Source organism: Nyctereutes procyonoides, unplaced genomic scaffold, assembly GCF_905146905.1.
Source record: "Nyctereutes procyonoides isolate TBG_1078 unplaced genomic scaffold, NYPRO_anot_genome, whole genome shotgun sequence".
Lineage (NCBI taxonomy): Eukaryota > Metazoa > Chordata > Mammalia > Carnivora > Canidae > Nyctereutes > Nyctereutes procyonoides.
In genome coordinates, this window is record NW_026575121.1 from 1,785,002 (window position 1) to 1,807,751 (window position 22,750).

The window sequence follows — 22,750 nt, forward strand, 5'->3', positions numbered from 1 at the left end:
TTTACATTTATTTCCCTCAAGTTTGGCATCTTTGACTTTTGTTTAAAATGTATAGAATTGGGGGTGGGGAAGAAGGAAGGAAAAGGAAGAAGATGGAAATTGAAGGGACCAAATGGATTTCTTCTTGATTTTGAAGGAAATGTTCACTTGATTTTGGAACTATCATGTATCTGTTATTATTATGTATATGTATACATGAACTATATATATGCACACATACTGGGGGAGGGCAAGAACAATATATAGTCTTGAATAGTAATTAATGGTTCCATATCTTATGTTTTAAATGATTTTAAATTTTCTGAGAAGGTACTGTGTCTGTATACTACTGTACTAACTAGTGTAACGACTGGGATGGTGCCTGGCACATAGTAGATGTTCAATAAGTTTTATTAAAATAAAAAAGTACATATATAAACTTTGTATATTTGAAAATGTCATGTTTACATTTTTTTGTTTCGAAAGTGGATTTGTGGAAGAGGATACCCCTAAAGAACTGTTCCTTAATGTAATTGATAAATAGAAATATGTATTGTGTATTTCTCAAGTCATTTCAAATATTTATTTTGGTTACATACTCAAAATTGTGCAGAAATTTGAAATAGTGATAGAGCAGAGTAGTATGCGAAATAGGAGTTACTCAGATTAGCTATGTATATTTTTCAGTAATGGGGAAGATACTCACAAAAAATGTGGAATATAGGGCAGTTATGCTTTTGTAAACAAATACGAGAAGAAGGGCGGGTTTCACTGCACACCTCCTTATTCTGTAATAGGGGTATCATAGCTTTAGCATGGCCATTTTAAAGATGAGAAAACTGTAGCAAAAGGTCGCCAAGGCTTGAACTAGAATGGTGATAGTTCTCTGGTATCTTTTAGAGAAGTGATTGCATTCCTATATCTAAGTAAGTGGAAACTGTTTCAGAGTATACTCCTTGCCTAGTGAAGAGTGGAGGTAGGTAGGATATAGGAAGATCAAGAGCCACCAGATACCAGTTTTATTTTTCATCTCTGGATACAAACTTAATACATCTTTCCAAAGCTTTGTAATCTGGAATTACTTTTTTTTTCTTTTTTTTTTTTTTTCTGAGAGAGAGATTGGTGTTGGTAGGAAAAAGGAGAATCTTAAGCAGGCTTTTCCTTTAAACGTGTATTTATGGGGGTCCTGGATGGCTCTGATGATTAAGGTTGATTTTGGCTCACGACATGATCTCAGGATCAGATCATGAGATGGAACCCTTTGGGCTCTATGCTGAGTATGGATCCTGATTAAGATTCTCTCCCTGTGCCTCTCTCCTTCCTCCCGCCTGCTCACTTTTGCTTTTGCTCTTGCTCTAAATAAATAAATAAATAAATGTATGTATGTATCTTTTCATTTGCCAACTTAAGTTTATTGAAACTGAACTTCTGTATGTCATTTCTTATTTTTCCCTTGATACGCATTCTTACCTACTTGATGAAGAGGTCTTTTGAAAGGTGTACCGCAAGGAATGAAGTGCCATCTGTAAATTAATGCTTTTACCAAGGTAAAGACTAAATTTTATTTGTGTTTATAAAAGGAAAAAGTAGCTTCTTTGTATTTAATGCATTAAAAAATTTGATCAAGTATTTAACTGTATTGGCTTATTAAGTTGACTAAGAGGGGAAAATGCTTTTCATTTCCTCCTATTACACATTTTTGTGTTCCTAACCTATACCAATGTGCTTTGCACATAGTAGGCTTTTTTTAAACATTTGATGGAGAAATAAATTTTATTATGCTACTTTAAAGCTTCTAATAGCTAATTATGCGTACTTTGTCATTTATAATCTTTAAACTTGGATTTCTTAACATATTCTCTTCTAAAAGAAAAAGACTTTCTATCTTCAGGTGCTAATGTGTGTTTTAAAAAACAAAAACCTTGGAGTAAAGTAGCAGCACATAATGGTTTGTGGATTTTGAAAAGGTGCAGGCCATATTGTGCTGCCTCAAAAATACAAGGATCTGATCTTCTGAAGAAAATATATTTCTTTTTATTCATAGCTCTTATGATAGTGATGTCAGCAGTGCCTTAGCAGCACGTAAATATTGGCGTTAAGATTCTAAAATTATCTCCAGTATTAACTGTGCTGCTGAAGTAAGGTTGGCCATACTCTACAGTTTGATATTTTACAGTATAATATGTTTTACAGTTTAATATGTCTTAATGTGTCTTAATATTATTGATATATCTTCAGTTTTATTGATAATTCAATATTATTGATAATCTTGTGATGTTTAGTATTCTATAAAAATAAGTACTAACATTTCGGATATATTATATTTGTACTAAAGTAATACATAATTGCAGGACACCTGGCTGGCTCCGTTCAGAGGAGCATGCAACTCTTGATCTCAGGGTCGTGAGTTCGAGCCTCATGTTGGGTGTAGAAATTACATACATATATTTTTTAAATTAAATAAAATCTGTAAAGAAATAGAGTAAAATAATATAATTGCAATGTCATAATTGTGTTGAATGCCATGAAGTGGTTATTGAAAGAGCTTATACAGAATCAAACGTATTTTAATGCATATCATGTTTAATGTAAATACTGAAATTTTTTCTTCCAATATTAGTTTTCCCCTTTGTTTCCCTAGTAAAATGAAATTAAAGATAATTGTTTATCTCACCAATAAATGTATGTTATAAAATACACATTCTGAACAGAACTTAGGAAACAGTTTTTAGTAATGTTTCTGATTATTTCCTTATAAGGGAAAAAGGAACTATCAAAACATATGAATTAAATTCCTGAAATCCTGGGTCTCAGAATGCTCTCATAATCATAATTTCAAAGGTAGGAAAGACCTTGCAGATGACCAGCCTATTTTTTTTGGTTAGCTCAGGAAACAGAAACTCAAATAATTTGCTCCACACGACAGATTACAATCTTAATATATGCCTTCTAACTCATATTGTTTTTTCTCATTTTTATTAAAATGTTTTTCTAAATCCTTAGCTGAAGATTTTTGACAAGTCAAAAATATAAAGGCCTTGTTTGACTTTTTTATATCCAATATTTAATTTCAGAGTAAAAATTGTTATTATAGTTATTAATTTTATAGACATGAACACAAATCAAAATTTTTACTTTAAGATTAGAAGGAGGGATCCCTGGGTGGCACAGTGGTTTAGTGCCTGCCTTTGGCCCAGGGCGCGATCCTGGAGACCCAGGATCGAGTCCCACGTCGGGCTCCCAGTGCATGGAGCCTGCTTCTCCCTCTGCCTATGTCTCTGCCTCTCTCTCTCTCTCTCTCTCTCTCTCTCTCTCTCTGACTATCATAAATAAATAAAAATTTAAAAATTAATTCTAAAAAAAGATTAGAAGGAAAAAGTTTACCTTCTTTTTATTTTGTTGTTTTATTAAGTCATTAAGCTAAAAATTAATATTCAGGATAACAGAGGTATGTTTGTGTAGTATACTACACTTCTGGCCTCCTTTTCTACAAAGAATATCTTAATCTTTTCAACTGTATCCAAGCAGAAAATCTCCAAAATAAGAGCAGTTCTTAACAAATCATTTTCTAATTACTGCCTCTTTTAGAAGCTCAAAAAGTATTTCAAATATAATTTAAGGAATTGGGGGATCCCTGGGTTGCTCAGCGGTTTGGCACCTGCCTTTGGCCCAGGGCGCGATCCTGGGGTCCCGGGATCGAGTCCTGTGTAGGGCTCCGGGCATGGAGCCTGCTTCTCCCTCCTCCTGTGTCTCTGCCTCTCTCTCTCTCTCTCTCTAGAGGTCTATCATAAATAAATAAATAAATCTTTAAAAAATATATTTAAGGAATTGTATTCGATGATCTTCTGTTTAAATTATATCATTTGGGGGCAGCCTGGTGGCGCAGCGGTTTGGCGCCGCCTGCAGCCTGGGGTGTGATCCTGGAGACCGGGGATCGAGTCCCACATCGGGCTCCCTGCATGGAGCCTGCTTCTCCCTCTGCCTGTGTCTCTGCCTCTCTGTCTGTGTGTGTCTATGAATAAATAAAAATCTTAAAAATAAATAAATAAATATATCATTTGAAGGTAAAGAAACTATATAATAAACTGTTTTAAGAACAGTTTTTCCCATGCAAAAGAATTTTCTCCCAAATAAGTAAGCAGCATATCATATATATGATAGCTAGAATTAAATGCCAGCTTTTACATGGAAATACGTATTGCCTTGGTGTTTTAAAAATCATTCATCAAGCTCTTAACCTGTTTTCCTTTATTTCAACTATTTTATAAAAGACTATAACAAATGATAATTTTTAATTCCACTGAAAGGATTCAGGATTTAACATCTAAATACTTAGAAATATCTATTGAATAAACTACAAAGTTTGGTTAGTATTTTCCAGAACAACTCAGGAATTTGATTTCTTTTTTCTGTTTTTGTTTTCCTAAGTATATTTTGACTAAATTTTAGGAAATTATATTTAATCTAATCTGAATGACAGAAAACCTGGATTTTTACATTTACTAGGTGAATCTTTGTATTTAACTCCTCCAGATGTGAAGAAGGAACATTTGGGGCTATTACAGCTAAATGAAAACTTTTCTTGTCCTAATCCTGAGAATAGATTAAAGAAAAATTGGGACGTCTGGGTGGCTCAGCAGTTGAACCTCTGCCTTTGGTTCAGGGCATGATCCCAGGATCAGGGATTGAGTCCCACATCGGGCTCCTTGCAAGGAGCCTGCTTCTCCTTCTCCCTCTGCCTGTATCTCTGCCTCTCTCTGTGTCTCTCATGAATAAATAAATAAAATCTTTTTTAAAAAAAGATTATAGGAAAATTGAAATATTGGTGAAGTGCGAAACTATAGAAAAACTGTTACATTGAAATTTATTGTAACAGCATACAACTTCTTTCCAGTCTTTTACTAAAGAAGAGGAAATGGCCTGTCAGTACCTAATGAAACACACATTTTAGGTAATTCGGCAGAACTGGTAGTTTTATTTGTATGAGTTAATACACTTCCATCTTTGTGTAATTTTGAACACATAAAGAGAAAATAGTAAAATAACAGACCCTTTAATAACCTTAATTTGGCTATTTTACAAAATAAAAATAGGATGTATGTTAAATTTCATTTTTTCCATCTTTGGAAAAAATCCTCATCTTTTTCATTCAGTTTCTTTTTAAGTTGATGCAAAATAATTTCAATATTTAGCATATTAAATCTTGGAGTATGGGTTGAGTTTGGAACTAACTCAGAGGACTCAGGCAAGTATGCAGGAGATAGCAAGAGGAATATTTTAATAGTTGAATAACTCAATTTACATGTTATATTTAAATGCAGATCTCTTAAGATCACACGTTCTAATAAGTGATAGTAGTTATGAAAATTTGGCCTTAGACTAAATTCTGTACTCAACCATAAAGGTTTTCTTCATTCAATTATATATATTTTTGGTTGTTATAGAAATTACATGTTTGTAAGCCACAAAGTATCATTATGGATACATGCTCAGGTTAGTCATAATTGGATTAGCAAGATTATACTTTCATAAACCGTGATCTCTAAGTTAATGATTTATTTAGAAGTTGACATTCTAAATCAATTTTTTTTTCCTTTTGCAGGTGGATATTACTATCCTTTATTCATCGAAAAAGTTTTATTCTAAGTGTTAATTTCTCATTGAGTATTGACAGAAAGGAGAAAAATTAATGTCCCAAACTTTTGAGATAGATTTGGCTCTAGTAAGTATTTAGACATGTTATTTGCATACCTAGAAGAAATGAGAACATCATGATTTCCAGCTAAAATTGTTTATTTTCTTACCTCTGTCAAAGGATTTCTTGTAATTTCTATCTTATTACAAATAACTTAAGCCCCTTTAATGCAGAATTAACTCACCAGAAATGTGAGAGTATATGTTCTTGCCTTGTTTGTTTATAAATATATATCACGCAGATTTTTTTTTAATAAATTAATTTTTATTGGTGTTCGATTTACCAACATACAGAATAACACCCAGTGCTCATCCCGTCAAGTGTCCCCCTCAGTGCCCGTCACCCATCTCGCAGATTTCTGATATTTTTTAAAGCTATATACAATGAAGAAAATATTGACAAAATAAGTTTAAACCTTTTATGTTAAAGTTACTGTGCAGGGTGACAAGTTGCTTTTTTTTTTTTGTCTTTATTATACTGAAATTAAATTTAACATTTATAATATCTATTTGGGTCTATTCCTTGATTACTAATACATGGAATTCATGCAAAACTTTTATGAGTAAAATACTTAAATTAGCATTTTAATAATTACAGGTCCCCCTTAATTCTGTGGAACTTTGATATTGTATCCTTGTGATTGAACTTCTGTGTTTTGAAGAAATGAAAACTACCTGGAAAATGTTATTGTTTCTATCATATGCTGTAGATTAGATTTTATTTGAGAAATTATGCTGAGAGAGAAGAACTTTTAAGCTACTTTTATATAAAATGTTACTCAATTTGATTAACTTGTAATCTAAAAGTATTTTTTATATCTTTGTTTTATAATTTAGCCACTTACCATGGATTATTCTATTAAGAAATATCTTTAGGAAGTGGTAGGAATTTAAACCACCTCAGAGTTTATTTCCACATTTCATTTTTAGATTTTGGGATTTCTTATATTCTAGCATTTCAGGGATATAAGTTCTTATAGTACCACTAAAATCTTTTTCTTTTTTGGACTTAATGCATATGATAGTAAATTATAGGAGACTTTTTTAAGTTTCCCCGTCATCAATTAAAACTGCCATTTTGGCATGAAGCAAGCAAGAGTATTTGTTGTCCTGTAGTATAAGTCAAGAAAGTTTAAGTACATCATTTCTTTTTTTTTTTTAAGTACATCATTTCTTAAGAGAATTTGTAAACTTCAAAATACTTAATGTAGTTTTTGTATTAATATGTTTATATTTTCATGAATATTTTGTGGCAGTGTGAAAATGCTAATGTTTGACAGGGTGCATTAAAAATATACTTGAAATATTTATATAGAGAGAGGTAAATTTATTCTATGTAAATGCTAAAGATCAGCACTAAACAAAACATAAATTTCTGCCCTCAGAGATTACTGTCTTGGGAGTGAGGTGAATGTAATAGAACATAGAAAAAAACCTGAAAAGTACTATATATGTGGTGTGTCAGGTGATAATAAGTTCTATGTAGAAAAATAATGCAAGGGAGGTATAAAGGATGGAATAAAGTTGTTTAGAATGCAGGAGAGAGATGTTTTTAAATATTACGTCTCAGAGATGGTATTTAGACAAAGATTTTTAAAATGATAAGGAACAAATCATTAGGTTTCTGGGAAAAGAGCCTTTCAGGCAGATGAAATAACTACAACGATTTTGAGGCTGAAGCATTTTTGGTGTGTACAAGGAATAAAGGAGATCTGGGTGGCTATGATTAAATATACAAGAAGAGACTCCTAGCTTATGGAATCAAAGAGTTTATATAGGGGCTAGATTTTATGGCTGTTTAAACTTTTAGCTTGATCTACAGATTTAATTTTTCATACGTCTTTAAGAGAAGCTTGAGAATGGTATGTAATGGTATGTGCTTCAGCCTATTTGACCTTTGTAGGTAGAACAGTATTTTTATGAATCTGACTCAGGGTTAGAGTTTAGGTTTATATTTAGAATATAAACAGAATGTTTAAATAGTTGGTTAATAGGTACATGTGTGATGATTGCATTTTTACAAATTGTGCTTTGATGGCTCTGAAGTTGTTTTCCACTTGATCAGTATAGCTTGTCAAAGCTAAGGGCTCCAGGAGATACTCCAGGAGTAAGGTCAGTGCCTTACTCATGTTTGTCATTTACCCAGACGAGTCACTGCCATCTTGGACTCCTTCCTTCTGGAAGTGCTGCCATAATTAAGGATTTCATTATTTCTCACCTGTTCTGTAGCATCTTATCTGAGGAGTTCTTTGCCTATAATTGTTTCATTCGTTATAGTATATATCCCACTAATTTAATCTTCCTAAAACACTACTTTTGCTTATAGGATAACATTTAAACTCCTTAGCTTATACCTCATGAACTTTCCCTGACTTCTCAAGTTTTTCCATTTTTCTGCAAGTGAACTAATCTTGATCCATTTGGGGTTTTTTTGCCTTTATTTATGCCATTTCACTGACTGCCACTCTCCCTCAACTAATTCTTATACATGCTTAGAAATGAGCGAGACCTCTTATGTGTGGTAAATGTTTCCTTACTTTAAAAATATGGTATTAGGGCAGCCCAGGTGGCTCAGCGGTTTAGCGCCGCCTTCGGCTCAGGGTATGATCCTGGAGACCCGGGATCGAGTCCCACATCGGGCTCCCTGCATGGAGTCTACTTCTCCCTCTGCCTCTCTCTCTCTCTCTCTATCTCTGTGTGTGTGTGTGTGTGTGTGTGTGTGTGTGTCTCCTGAATAAATAGATAAGATCTTTTTTAAAAATACAGTATTATCCCTCCTTCTTGTGGTATGAATACTTTATATCCATAGTTCTTAACCTTTTTCTCTAACTTAACACACCTGAGGGACATAACACTTCATCATTAATTGGACCTCATTTATTAATCCATATTAACCTTTTAAATGTATTAACCATATAAATAAAATGTTTAAATTTTATGGGATGTCTGGGTGGCTCAGCGGTTGAGCGTCTGCCTTTGGCCCAGGGTGTGACCCCAGGGACCCGGTATCAAGTCCCGCATCAGGCTCCCCAGAGGGAGCCTGCTTCTCCCTCTGCCTGTGTCTCTGCCTCTCTCTCTGTGTCTCTCATGAATAAATTAGTAAAATCCTTTAAATTTTTTTTTAATTTTATAAACAAAATGAAGAAAAGCAAGTGGACTAAGATGCCCAGAATTTGAAAACTTAAGCCTAAGTATCAGGTTCCAAAGTTTAAATACTAATTTTATGCTGATAAGTAATACAGTTGTTTTTTTTTCCCTCAGTTACATGAAAAATTCTCTTCCCTCCCTCTGGCCCCCTATCTCCCCCTTCCTTCCCTCCCTTTTTCTCTCTCTCCTTTTCTCTCTCTCACCTATTAATTGAGTATGGACCAGCCAAATACATCTCTAGGATTTTAGCATATTTAAAAGAATAATAGATTATTTTAATTTTTCAATATTGTAAAAGCAATAAATATTTTAAGAAATAATCCATGTGTTTATTATAGTGTTGTTTATAATATTAAAAATTGGGAAGAGTTTTTAAAGTGTCCAGTAATAAAAGTTGATTAAATAACATGCTGAGTGGAATACTGTGCAGGTATTTAAAATAATGCAATGAATATTTAATCAGCTAGAAATTGTTCATATTAAGATATGTCAGATATTATGAACAGCCTCCTTAGAATACATTTGCTAAATTGTTATTACTGGTTTACTACGGGTGTGAAACAAATCTTATTAGGGTGAGGGGGTGAATCATATTTTCATGATTATAAATAAGCATGTATGATTTCTGTGATTTGGGGAAAGGGAAGTTTGTTTTTTGAAAAGAAGAAAGAAATACTTGAAAAAATAAAAAAAATTATTTGAAGCAGACTTAAACCACATAGCCCCCTCCGGAAATCTGTAAATGGAAATCCTACTGGGTTCAGGAACTTTAAAAGTGATAATGAAGAATTAACTATCAGGGAAGAACTGAACAGATAATTTCAAAAATTAGGTAATTTTAAAATCAGCTGTAGGGGAACAATCTGTTTTCAAAAGAGTATTGAACTCAAGAATCACTTCTTGAATTCTTTGTTGTGTGGTTTCACTGTCATTTCTCCATTCTTCCAGCTCCCAAAACCTCAAAAGGTAAGTATGAAAAAAAATCTAATTTTGAAACCATATTAATGAACTATGTAAAGAAAAGTCTAGTTTTATGGTTACAAATACTTAACAGCAATTAAACAAATTTTCAGATATAAAAATTAAGGATATTTTCCTGTTTTGGGGGCACCTGGCTGGCTCAGTCAGTAGAGCATGTGACTTGATCTTCTGGTCATAAGTTCAAGCCCCACTTTGGATATAGAGCTTACTTTGAAAAATTATTTTTCAATAGGAAAAAAAATTTCCTGTTTAAAAAGATTTGTCTTAATTTCTTCTAGCATAAATGTAATACATAGGCATAGAAACCTTGGAAAAGTCAAAAAAATTGTTTTTAAAAATCACATTTTTACCATCCAGTAGCAACTATTATCAGCTTTATTCCCTTCTAGTTGTGTAATAGGATTAGCAGATTTTTATTTCTTAATCCAATTGATAACTATACAAGGGATAGAAAAGAAATGTAGAGCATCTCCCTCTAGAAAAGAGAGATGAGATATGCTTCTAAGAAATTTTACATTTCTAAAACATACCTTAAACTACTAATTTTATAATTTGTTCCATAATATTTTACTGTAGAGGATCCCTGAGTGGCTCAGTGGTTTAGCCACCTGCCTTTGGCCTGGGGCACGATCCTGGAGTCCCAGGATCGAGTCCCACGTCGGGCTCCCGGCATGGAGCCTGCTTCTCCCTCCTCCTGTGTCTCTGCTTCTCTCTCTTTCTCTGTCATGAGTAAGTAAATTTAAAAAAAATCTTAAAAAAAAATATTTTACTATAAAAATGCTTTAAATTTATTAACTTTTTTCCTCATGATTAGTAAATTTGAACAGATGAGAAGATACATCTTGTTGACCCTATCTGTTCCTTTACCACACCTTCATGCCAGCCCCAAGGGTACCTTTCCATAGTGCTCAGAAGCATCTGAAGCATGGGAAGTCACTGAAGTTTTTTTTAGCAGGAAAGTAAGAAAAATACTGAAATATGTGTAATTCTGGGTCAAGATTTGCTCAAAGAGAAATCTAAGACTGATAAATTATGAGTTTGTTTCTTTTGTATCCCCATAACCATATCAAATTTATTAAAAGGCTGAGCTGTTCTAAAATTGTGGGATTTGTATTTGGTACTCAAAAAGCATTAACTAATAATTATAGACACTTCACTTCAAAACATGGCTAAATGAATGTGACACAACTGTATGAATTCATAGTGTATGACCTTTCTGTTGACCTATTTAGAATGTAAGCAAAAATGGTATTTCTTGTTTTTCTCTCACATGTAAATATTTTATAATTTAACTAAAACTCTTAATAGTAAATTAGGAAGGTTTAGAACCTGAAAACTTGGCTAGTAGAATAAAGAAAATATTTTCGGGAAGCCTAAAAATCTTACTCTATTTGTGAAAGGGAGGGGTATTTGTCACCAAAACAGGCCTATGGCAGATTTCAAGTCAGACCCTTTGTTGTGCCAGTTTTGTCAGCGTTTTAGTGGTTTATTGCATCCTTTTGGGGGGGGGATAAAAAAACGGAAAACCACCCGTAGGTAAAGCCTCAGGTCCATAATAAATAAGCTATTGTACCATTTTTAAAAATTAATGGTTCTTAGATGTTTACCTCTAAAATTCAAGGAATTGAGACCTTTAAAAAGTGTTGACTTACTCATTTTAGAAAATTCTACTAGTTATACTCTTCAGGAAACGTTTATGGTGTTTTTTACTATACTTCGTATATTCATTAAGAAACTAAATCCCCCCCCCATCCAAAAAAAGAGAATTCCTTTAGTGTACTCTTATTTTCAACAATACCAGATGGTCTTGGTTTGTGGATAGCCAAGTTGGATAATTTAATTTGGAATTTAGGTAGAGTTTGAACAAATTTCAAAACTAGCATGAAAACGGTTTATTTAGGTTAACCTATTATATGCTAATAAACACTTGTTCCCATAAACCATCGTGGTTGGAAGTCTTGGTGTGTATGGCTCATGTCAGGATACATGTAGAATATGGTGTGAACCAACTAGAGTGCATTCAGAGAATTGAAAATGGGGTGTCCAAATATCATAAGGAATGGATGAAAGTATTGAGAAACTTCTTGAAAAAGAGAAGACAGGGCAGCCCAGGTGACTCAGTGGTTTAGCGCTGCCTTCAGCCCAGGGCATGATCCTGGAGACCCGGGATCGAGTCCCACGTCGGGCTCCCTGCATGGAGCCTGCTTCTCCCTCTGCCTCTGTCTCTGCCTCTCTCTCTGTGTGTCTCTCATGAATAAATAAATAAAAATCTTTAAAAAAAAAGACAAATAACAGTCTTAGCTTGGGTATTTTGTTTTGCACTCGAGCAAAACTGGAAAGATCGAGTTTCAGAGGTGAAAATACAGCTCCTTAAAACAAGCAAGGGCTTTTTACCAACTTGAATGTGTGCATTATGGAAGTGGACTGCTTTATCAAGGACCTCAAAAGTGATGAAATGGGAATGAAGGGGGTAGTTAGGTTTAAAGATATACTATTTGAAATGAAGAAAATGAATACATCATCTTAACTCCTTTAAAATACAAGAGCATTTGTGCTAACAAAGGACAATTTTTGATTAAAGAAAGTGATAGGGAAATGATGGATTTTTTTGTTTTGCTTTTGGATATTTTCTACTGATAATCATTGTTTTAACAGACTTGACAATGTCTAAGGAAGGTACCCTAAGAAGTTCAAGATTTCCAGAAACACGTCACTTGTCTGAGAACTATGAAATAAATGAAAATGTTAACTTATCAAATACTAGAGTTGGAACATAATATTTAAATACTAAAAGCTTTCATAGGTTGGCATTTGTTTTCAAGAAGGATTACTTTTTGAAGGGTATTGGACAAATCCGGTATAGAACTAGATTATTAAGTTTTCATTTTCCTCTTAAGACTTCAAAAGAGAAAAGTTGAAAAATACAGATAAACTTACAGGAAGGAATTGATTCTACAGAAATCTTAATTGTACATTTTAGTTTGAGATGAGTTATCAACCAGGCATTCTTTGATGTTTATATTCTGTGGTGCTTGTATGCTCATAAGACTGCAGGGCCATAGCTTGGACTTAGAATTACCACTCATGGGATTCTCTTTTTGTAGTAAAATATAGGGGAATCCAGCTTCAAATAGAGCTTTTCATGTCTCACCAGGCACATAGTAGGTGCTCAGTAACTTATTAAATGAAGTGTTCCCAGGAGGATCAATATCACTCTGAAGTTGGCAGTGGGGTCTAGTTGATTCTGGCATCAAATATGCAGGAAATGATTCTGTAGTATCTTTGCCAGTTGTTATGGGGCCAAATCATTGTTGAGACAATGTTATGGCTTGGCTAAGATAATTTTATGACATCTTTTAATCCAGGCCTTTAAGAGTTTTTATAGTTAAGTACTTTTTCAAACTACTCTTGTTCTCTTCAAAATTACATGAGATATTATGGATATGAGATAATTGTAAATACAATAATGAACGTCAACTGTGGCACATTTTTTAAGATGTATTTACCACTCTGGGAAATAAACCAATAATTTTTTTATCGTTTTACATAATTTAGTGAAGATGACCCAAATCAAATTTTAAAGTATTTTAATACCAAAGGGTTGGTTTTTTTTTTAAACTGCATATAGAAACCAAGCTTTAGATACTGCTATTAGTGATAGAAATAACTGTTAGTACATTGACTGTCCTTTGCCAGAAACTTTTACATTTTATAACCCACTTAAGTCTCCTAAGTACCTGGTGAGGGAAGTACATCATTACCCCTGTGTTACAAGCAAAGAAATGGGAGTTACAGGAAAACAGTATGCCTGATGCCATATAACTTGTAAGGGGTGGGGATGGTCAGTTATTCAAGCTCAGGTGGTTTGATTGCAGGTATCATGCTCTTAGTAATTATATTTACAGCTTCTGTCCTATATTAAGAGGTAGAGGAGATAAAATTAACAAACATTAAGCACTAAAATGCTAAAAAATAATACTGATACCTTAAAGATAGATTTGTATGTGGAAATATTCTACCAAAAGCAGATTATTTTCTCGAATATTCCATGATGGTACTATTGTCCCACTTCAGGGAGACATGTTCTTAGAAGTGTGTTTTGGTGAGATTTGACATGGAGTGTGTTTGTATGGCCCACGGACATACACGCAGGTAAATGAATTCAGTCAGCTTCAGCATAATGGCATAGTCCTGGGTAAACTGCCCCCGCCTAACTGTCCAGAATAAAGTCTACACAACCTATGTTACACCTGGTTGTATTGTTTTTAAGGCGGTAAAGCATCAAGCACCATTGTCATTTCAAACACGCTGTGTATCTCTGGAAGCTCTTTAGAATCTAAGAAAAATAGACCTTTTGTAGCTAAAAGGCTGCAGACAAACTATGCGATATAAATTGTGACTTGTTTGGCAGATAATCCGTAAGCTATCAGACATATTATTTTCTTAGTATTTCCTATCAACTTAAAGAATTGGACTTCTGGCAGGGCTTAAAAATAATAAACTTCATTCTGTCTCATCAAGCAATTCCATGCAGTATAGCAAATGCTTACTCTGAGCTTTTAGTAACCTCCTCAGGTATTAGCTTAGAAGGGCAACCTCCTCCCAGCCTCTCCCTTTTCTGTACTATCATCCTCATAACAAGTTTTTATTGTTTATCTTACATCCTACTGTGATGATTTTTCTATTTCTCTGCTGTTGGGCCATAAGCCTAACAGGCTTGAGTCCAAAGACTGTGTATTAACTCTGCCCATTTATGACTAATGTAGGATGTAGAACTGGTGGCCTCACCTAGCACCAACACCAGTAACATGGTAGTTCCTTTCCTTGGTATGTAATACATTGATCCCGATATTGGGCCACTCAAAACCACTCCCTAGGCAGCCAGAAATTAGATCTTGCTCTTCAGTGGAATTCTCTCAGTCTCAATTAGGTCAAACCTATTTATAGATCACCAGGATCACAATTTCACCGAAGGATCAGAAGGAAAGATAAATTAGAAACATGAAATGATGTTTGCCAGGTAATAAGAGTTTTATATGTGAAATAGTTATTTTGTAAGGGCTCTATTTCTCATTATCTCCTAGGTAACATAGGCAAGAAAAACTTTGACAATATATCTGATGTAAGTCTTAAGAGAAATTGTCTGTAGCAGGCTGAAATGGATTCCCAGATGTTCTTTCTCAGATTTTACAAGAAAGCACTATGGAGGTCAGGAATTTCAGTTAGCTTCTCTATCCTCTCAAGATTCAGGGTTTTAAAAGTTTTAAGTACTTTAAAAAGTATTAAAATTACTTAATGGCCTTTTGTTCCCACTTCATCGATGATCTGATTGACCCTATAGTAGTTTGCTTAAGACAGCTTTAAAGTCCAAGTCAGCCCTGCTTAAGCCGATGAAATCATACAAGCTTGTGCGTAAGAATCTGACCAGACCAGCTCTTTGTAACTAATTCTGTTTCTACCACCTCAAGAAATAGATGTGTTCGTTTGCATCCTTACCTGAGATCTGGGCGTTCCTCCTTTACCTAGCACTGCGTTTGTGTTCATGCTACTCTCCCTCCCAAACCTTGCCTGCCTCAACTCCACGGTACACAGCCTCTGAACCCCGTCTGCCCAAACCTGTGACCTTCCGATGCTCTGCTCTGCATTGGGAAATCTAGTTTCTGGGCTCTACTTTCGTTTGAGGGCCCCAGGTATATTACCAAACCAATCTTAATAGCTTGTTCACTATACAACATAGCCTCTGTTGCTCTTCATAGTTAATCCACCCAAACTAGACATAACCTACCTACCTTGTCAAATATTTAGGTGTTCTATAGTTAACAAATGAATTCCTTGGTAACTCACCGAACACGTTTGCTACTCTAAAACTAGTTTTCATTTTTTGATAACTTTTCTAAAATAAACTGCTCGCCTCCAGAGAATACTCCATATCCTCATTTTTTATTTTATTTTTATTTTTTTATCCTCATTTTTAGACAAATAAAAAGCGTGAGATATCCTTGCTTTAGAAAGGATTTTGATATCAAGATTCTAAATACAACACATGGCACAAAGGAAGCATGAGAATGGTGAAATCCTCTTACGACCTCATCTTCAGTCCAGGCCTGCATATAGTAGTCCCCTTTTATCTGTTGGGGATATGTTCCAAGACTCCCAGTGGATGCATGAAACCACAGCTAGTACCGAGCCCTGTACATACCATGTTTTCATATATAAATGTATATATATCTCCATGGTAGAGTTTAATTTGTAAATCAGGTACAGTAAGATTAACAATAGCTAAGAATAAAAATACAATAACAATGTAATAAAAGTTAACCTAAATGTGGTCCCTCAAGATACCTTGTACTCACCTTTGTGATGATGTGAGACGATAAAATCCCTTATGTGATGAAGTGAGGTAAATGATATAAGCCTTGTGATGTAGCATTAGGCTACTATAGACCTGATACTTCATCAGAAGGGGATCATCTGCTTCTGGACCGCAGCTGACAGCAGGTAACTGAAACCATGGAAAGCAAAGCCAAGGATAAGGGAGCCTACTGTAATATTAGCCACGGAGGGGTCTAAAGTGGTTGGAAATTACTTTTTCTAGCTAAATTTACTTTTCATTTTGCTTCATTTCCTGTCTTAGTATGATAATCTTTTTATATAAAATTATACTGTTTGTATCTTCATAATTTTAATTTATTCACGTGTGGACTGTAGTTTTAAAATTAGTGATACCTGATGTTACTTCTAATAACAATTTCCTTACACATATAAAGGCAACATTAAAACTAAACTGAAAACATCTCACATAGTAGATATCCAGCAAGCATTTAAATTAATATTGAATGAATAAATCTGATTTATTTTTAACATGGCAGTTTTAAAATGTAAGTCAGAACTTTTAGAATTCTGTTATCAACAATCTTAGAATTTTAGAACTTTGGTGCATTCAGTGTTTACTTTTAGTAGTCAATATTTTTATATTTAATTTTTCATGGTTGAAAAGATGAAAGTTCTCATAAAAATCGTAAAATGGATGTTTTAGATTAATTCTTTTTTAGACTGTGCTTTTGGTTCTGTTACTTGCACCCACAGAAAATAATATAAGCATCTCTAAAGAAATAACTTAGAATTAGTATTTATTCAGGAGTTCATACAAGAATTAGGAATAATGTGGAAGATCCGGTAATAGAAATTAGGAATGAAAATGCTCATTACGTTAACTTGATTCTAGATACGCACATCTGGTTATTTTCTATGATTTTGTCCTTATTTTTAAGATCTCAGACAAAGTTCCATCAGTTCATTCTCATTCAGTAATGTGTGTACAGCTATTCATTCATCCAAGTCACTTTGTTCAGAGCCCTTCCCTCTGATACCAGTCTCTTCAGTGTCATCAAGGTGCCATTTCTTTTAGATAACAGTTGAGCATGTAAAAGAAGCTAAAGATTTCCCACTGGTTTAGAAGACCATGAAATGAAGCAGAGCAAAAGGTTATAATGCAGTACAATAAATTCATATTTCTCAATATTATGCTAAAGAAGTGTTTTAAGTAGCTTGGTTATTTTGCTAGAGAAATGACAATGTAAATAGAAGTTTAAACTGTTCCTATCCCAGAGAAGTTAAGTGTGGTCCTACTCAGATATTTAAAAATTGGCTGTGGTACTTACTACTGGTTAGATGTATGACCTTAAGTAAGTTCCAGTCTCTCTCCAATCCTCAGTTTAAAATTATAAGTGAGAGATTAAATTTGGCTCTGTCCTGCCCCATATTTTTAAAATCCTAAAGCAAAATCATCCTCCAATATAACCATTTTGCATATAACTCTTTTTTTTTAAATAGATACAAACTATTTTTTTATTTTTTATTTATTTATGATAGTCACAGAGAGAGAGAGAGAGGCAGAGACACAGGCAGAGGGAGAAGCAAGCTCCATGCACCGGGAGCCCGATGTGGGATTCGATCCCGGGTCTCCAGGATCGTGCCCTGGGCCAAAGGCAGGCGCCAAACCGCTGCACCACCCAGGGATCCCTCATATAACTCTTTATATTGACATACTATAAAGGCAAAGGAAAAAAGTTAAATCTTATAGATTTATGTGGAAACTTGAATATTAACTTAGAATTTTGCAAGTTATATGTTTAACTTTGCCATTATAGAAAAAAATTGTTAGATTTGTTTCTCCTACCCTTTGTCAAACCGACATCTTGACTATATGAGACAGTTAAAAAAAGAAAGAAAAACAATCCCCACTGGAACTTAGAGAAGGAGAGACACTTGCTGTACTTTAAGTGAAAAATAATAGAATTTTAAAATTTTATCAGATAAAGCATTTAACTGAATTAATGGGACATTAACTGAGGATTCAACTTGAGGAATTCCAATTTCCTTAAAGGAAATTTCACTTTATTTCAAGCTGAACAATATTACATTGTATTCATGATTTGACCAAAGATGTACATTGTAAAGGATTCGCATTATGAAACTTTCAGTTATAATCTGTTGATTGTAAGCAAGTCCATGTACTTATAGATCTCTCCTACTGTCAGAAATTGCATCAGAAGGGATTGGATTAAAAAAAAGAAGAAGAAGAAGGGATTGGATTATCAAGTATGGCCACTGGTTTTGATCATGGTTATGTTATATTCATGTAGTACAGTAGGACAGTTCTACTCATGTACATCTATTCTTGAATAGTGTAAAAATCTGAGTTGGTTATAATTTGAGGCCTCAAACCTGTGAGTGAGAGTAAATATAATTTTAAGTCACTAAAAAATAGTTATTAAAATGGAACTTTAAAATTTTTTAGAAGTTGGGAGTCCCCAGCTCGTTCAGTCAGTACACATTATGCAGATCTTGTTCTTGGAGTCATGAGTTCAAACCCCACATGTAGCATAGAGTTTACTTTAAAATGTTTTGATTTTTCAAGTGATTCTTAAGGGCCTATTCTATGGCCAGTACTTTGCCGCAGTCCAAAAAAAGATGGTCATTGTCAGCAAAGAACTTTGAGCCTAGATGGAAATATGTACTAACATACGAGAAACAACTAGAAAATAGTGGAGTGTAAATTCTGTCGTGCAGAGTTGAAGTTCAGTAGAAGCTCACAGAAAATGTGGACTTAAGCCATCCGAAAAGACTTCTTAGGTGGGAGATGAGCTGGGCTTAAAGAATAAGTAGAATTAATTCAATGAAATGAAGAAATCAGAGACTTTCAAGTGCAGGAAATATGACTCAAAGCATCAAGTAGGAAGGAATAAAACACCTACACTAGATTGAAAAGAGAGATTGGTATTGGGGAATAGGTAGGGAAATGAGTGTAACCATGTAGGAGATTGTTTTTAGAAGAAAACGAGTATTGGATTGCCTGCAATCCTTTGAGAGCCAAAAAGGAATGATTTGAAGGGGGAAAAAACCCCACAATTAGAAGGAAATCTAGGATTAAATTAGACAAGTTTGCCCCAAATACTAGGGGGTCTATGGATTTTAACAAATCAAGTGAGAAATTTTGAAAAGGTTTCATAACCAAAGTCCTACCACCAGGGATTTTTTTTTCTCTAGGTAAGATTACCTTACACTACGGTAATAATTGTGATACAATAACCAAATAACTGCTGTTAAGCCAAATCGAAATACTCCTTTTCCAAATGCCTCTCTAATTTACATCTAAACTTTAGCTCAGGTTGCTTACTCTTAGAATACCCTTTCCCTCATCTCACCTGTCAAATATTCTCAGGCTCTATACCCCTTGCATTAAATCTTCCCAGTTCATATTTCCTCCTCAGCCAGAAATGCCATTTCTCTCTTCTGTGCTCATATACCTGACCTGGAACATTTAAGGACAGGGATTATTTTAACTCTGTATTGTATACTCTGCATGCAAACTTAACATAGTGGGTGCTTGGTGAATGGCAGCTGATTGCTGAAAATCAGCAATAATATCTTTATGATAAATTTATTCTGGAAAGGCTAAATGCCCGCTAGATAAATACAGAAATGCCCAGGCTCCTCCTGGCATTTAAGAATTTCTCTACTTTTACTACGTATACAGGGCTCCTTTGATTGTATGCCACCTACTAAGACTCGAGTCTTATTTCTCTTGAAATGCCCTTTTTAAAAAAAGTGTTAAAGCCAAAACCTGTGGGTAGGTTTATCAACAGAAGGCCTGTGAAATTTCAGTATCCCTCTGGAGGGCCATTGGTAATCTAATTGATTATCTAAAGCTTGTCAATGAAGTATAGTTTAACCTATTTTCTGTTGGCCTTTATTTGTGTGTCTCTGAGGAGATGGGAGATAGAATGAAAAGTATATTTATTTTTTTAAAGTATTTATATTTAAAAATGCTTTTCAGGGATCCCTGGGTGGCGCAGCGGTTTGGCGCCTGCCTTTGGCCCAGGGCACGATCCTGGAGACCCGGGATCGAGTCCCACGTCGGGCTACCGGTGCATGGAGCCTGCTTCTCCCTCTGCCTGTCTGCCTCCCTCTCTCTCTCTCTGTGACTATCATAAATAAATAAAAAAATTTAAAAAAATTAAAAAAAAATACTTTTCAAAAAACATCGTCATAATCATAAGGAAAAAAAACGCGTATTGAGCATCTGCTGCAGTTCTTTAAATACTATGCTTCTGAATCCATCTGCTTACTGGTACCACCTTATTCAGTGAAATAGGTTTTCTAATAAATTTTCTTGGGCTATTGTATAAAAGACTATCCACATCACACCAATGAAAGCATTTTTTTAAGCTCTATACCCATCATGGGGCTTGAACTCAGACCCCAAGATCAAGTCTCATGCTCTACTGACTAAGCCAGCCAGGTACACCCCAGAGAGAGCTTTTAGAAACTGAAGACAAAACTGTGGCTCAAATGTGGAGCATTTGTTTTCTGCTAGGACATTTAAGTCATATTTATAATGTGATAAGGATCTATTTTTATGTACCCTTAGAGCTTTTATATAAAATCTTTATGACATTGATGTCTGTTTTTCAAAACCTGTATGTAAATTAGTTTTTGAAAGATCTGTTGTTGCTATTGAGTTTGATTTGGCTTTGAGGTTGGTTTACTGTTACACTTAATATTTAACCAAAAGCCAGAATTACAACCAGCAATTATATGGTTTATATGGCAAAGCAGTTTCGCCTCTATAATGATTTGCTTTATGACCTGTTTTCTAGGCCTGTATTTTGACACCGCCACTGCCTCCCCTCCAAAAGGTGAGAACTGACTATTCCATGTGTACCTAGACCATGTGGAGAAAGGACTGAGACTGGAAGCAGAAAACAGACATTGTATAGAGCAGAGTGCCTGACAACGGCTCACTCTAGTAAAGGGCAGTAATTGCCACATGATATGATCCTCTCGTCACAGAATTGTAAGTAACTTTGGGGAAGCACAGGGGAATTAGACCGTTGTCTCTGCTGACTCAGTAAAAAAAAAAAAAAAAAAAAAGTCTTCATTTTATCATTTGTGGCCTGTATGCTGTAAATTAAGTTGTACTGAACTGAGGCACCTGTTTGGCTCAGTTGGTTAAGCGTCTGCTTTTGGCTCAGGTCTTGATCCCAGGGTCCTGGGATGGAGCTGAGCCATCCTGAGCTGGGAGCCTGCTTCTCCCTCTCCCTCTGCTGTTCCCCCTGCTTGAGCTCTCTCACTCTCAAATCAACAAAATCTTAAAGAAAAAAAAAAAAAAGATGTACTTCAAAAAAAGATGTACTGAACTGTTAAATAGTGGACTTCCCTAGTTTGTGAATAAGTATTTAAGGGGGAAAAAATGCAATATTCCCTGAAAAGTAAACTTGGGACCTCTGTCTTAAGACCTGAGGCAGATGCTTGAGATACATGAATTTGAATAACATATAGATGAATTTGAATAACTGGATTAAAACTAAGTAATTAGGCCTTTGCCTGGAAAACAAATTAGAGAACTTTCGTCTTGATAGAATATGGAATAGAGAGACATTATGGCCTCTTGAAACAAAATAATAGAAATTGACAAAGTAATGGAATTAAATATAGCAATATATACTACATGGAGAAGGATTTTAAGATAGTAACAAAGTAACGAAGAAACTGGGCATGTAACTGTTGTAGTAGATCTAACTAGATGTAACTGTTGTAGCTTGATCTCACAACCCTGAGATCATGACCTAAGCCGAAATCACAAGTCTGATGCTTAACCAACTGAGGACCCCAATCTTTTTCTTTTAAAAAGAAATATGTGATGCACAAATTTATATAAATAAACTGTTTGATGAGGTATGTAATCTCAAACATTTCTAAAAATTAACCCCTTTTTTTTTCCTTAGGCTGTCATATCCTAAGCTTATGCCTATAAGAAAATCCCTACTCTTGTATTAGTTATGAGCATCAATGACTAAATGTGTTATATTCTTGAACCTTACCTTCATATTTATTAATAAAACAAAGATCTTTCCCAGTATTAGATTGAGGGAATGAAACTGAGAACTTAAAGTTCAAATGATTCAGTCAGTTAAAACTTTATAAAATTGACATGGCTTTAATTTCTCAAATGGAAAGGCAGGTAATTGAATTGTGTGAAATGTGCTGGTCTCCAGTTTCAAGAAACAGTACAGCACAAAGACATGGCATTCTGGCTGAAGAGCTATAATAATAAACAGAAATTTGAAAACCAGGAAGACAAGTTTTCCAAATGTGCAGTTGTGGCATTTCAAAGGAGATATAACAAAAAATTCCAGGAGATGGCCAAAAATAGGTTTAGGTAATTGAGATTCCTTACATGAATACTTGGTTTTGATGGAGAAATACAGTTAAGCAAAAATGAAGGTTCTAAGAGGCCTGTGACTTTCTTCTTCTTGCCCTAAATCAGGTTTGCTTCTGAGTAAAAAAGTGTTAGAACAAATCAAACAGGGATTCAGTACATTGTAGCCAGGAGTTTAAAACGTGGCCAAAGGAGGGAAAATTTCAATTGGCAATAATTTTTGTT

The 22,750-nt window shown here is 34.5% G+C and overlaps 1 long non-coding RNA gene across 8 annotated transcripts in view; it reads left to right on the plus strand.

Moving 5' to 3' along the window:
* The window catches only part of LOC129516525 (uncharacterized), a 115,890-nt gene that overhangs the window by 62,217 nt on the left and 30,923 nt on the right, over positions 1 to 22,750 (plus strand). For 7 of the 8 annotated variants that reach the window (XR_008665775.1, XR_008665773.1, XR_008665772.1 and 4 more), the window contains 3 exons: positions 1,463 to 1,526; positions 5,582 to 5,701; positions 20,964 to 21,160. This is a non-coding gene — a long non-coding RNA (uncharacterized LOC129516525). Of the gene's footprint in view, positions 1 to 1,462; positions 1,527 to 5,581; positions 5,702 to 9,768; positions 9,787 to 20,963; positions 21,161 to 22,750 lie in introns of all 8 variants that reach the window. The other variant, XR_008665777.1, reaches the window with a different exon arrangement.